Here is a 1,614-nt window from a genome sequence, read left to right as displayed (position 1 = left end):
AACAGAACATTAGCTTTAATTATTCTCTTATTTCCCTTACCCTGGAACTCATTTTCTCTAAAATCAACCATAGTAGCCCCCTTCGCACCTCTGTAGTGATCCTTCCCCCAATCTAGCCTGTTTACCACTGTAAAAAATGTATTCTCTATGACTTTTGCTATGCCAACTTAAGGTCTAAAATAGATTTTCTATCACTCATATCGATTTTAAGATTTTAATTCTCTACTTTAAATACTTAACATCCACATTGTATCTAAGAATATCTCACTGCTTTTGCCACTCTGAAGTAAAAAATTAATCACTCCTCTTAAATTAGAGACACGTACTCAAAACCTTCCTAGGTCCTAATACATCTCTCTCCTCACAGCCTATCAGCATTCTGTGGTAAATTGATTGTAGAAATAGCCCTGACTCTTCACATATCCCTGTATCTGAAGGACACAACCTATATTAATGACCTTCCACACTGACTCTGAGTTTGGTCACTTGATTTGCTGTGGCCAATAGGTCGGTAGCAAACTAAATGTAAGTGGAAGCTTGAGAAAGTGTTTCCCTGTTCATGTCCTCTCTTGGACCTCTGCCACTACTATGAGAATATGCTGGGGCTGGCCTGCTAGTGGGATGTTAGAGACATGTGGAGGAATTTGGATTGATCCAAGTCAAGGCCGTTCTCAATCAGCCTCACCCAGCCAACACTGAGAGATATATAATAAAATACAGTCAAAATCAGCTGAGTTGAGCTCAGGTCAGCAGATGTGCCCAGCCAACTCATAGACTTACTTGTAAGAAACAAATTGCTGTTGTTGTAAGCCACTAAATTTTGGGACAGGAAGACGGACAGAGCCTAGACATGTGCATCAGAGCTATTTCATGGAAAGAAAATCAGTGTAGTGTGGCCACACTTTGAAGATAATAAAACAAGTTTGGAAGTCATTATCATAATTCAACTTTGATGACCGTGTGAGTAGAAGCAGATGACTAGATCAAGATAGGTTAGAAAGAAACCATTGTCAAAGAAAACAATGACAGCCTTACAATTGAATTTAATTTTATGCAGTGCTATATAAGGAGAGTGCATAAAACAATTGTGAATAAAGACAAAAACAAAAATCCAAAAACAGTTATAGACCAAGTTCACATCAAGCCAAATTTAATGTAGGTTGTCTACCTTTGAATAAATGTAAAAAAGAACCTACCAATACTGCCCTTTATTCACTCATTTATCTAGTCAGCTAATATTAATTGACCATTTATTGGCTGATTTTCCCATTTTCATTTCTAATTTTTGTCCTTTAATTCCTCTTATATCTTAATTGGGTGAGTGTTTTACCTTTTTCTTCTTTAGTTAAAAATCTAGCTATTTATTATTTCATATACTTGTCATTATTTTAATTCGTTAAGTTGTGCTTGTACTTTTTATCTTTATATATATTTTTCTTTTGTTAGCCTTTGGCTTATTTTCTTGTTTGAAAGAACATGCTAATTCATAAAATATCATTTAGCAATACAAGGGCTGGGCTATGACTTTCTTTGAAACTTACTTTAACCATAGGTTTTGAGGCATGGAGTTTGAGTTTTTGTTATTTTTATCATCTATATAATCTTCCAATGATG

Source organism: Propithecus coquereli, unplaced genomic scaffold, assembly GCF_000956105.1.
Source record: "Propithecus coquereli isolate 6110/MARCELLA unplaced genomic scaffold, Pcoq_1.0 Scaffold167, whole genome shotgun sequence".
NCBI lineage: Eukaryota > Metazoa > Chordata > Mammalia > Primates > Indriidae > Propithecus > Propithecus coquereli.
The sequence above is the reverse complement of the archived record's forward strand: the minus strand, read 5'-3'. Positions refer to the sequence as shown.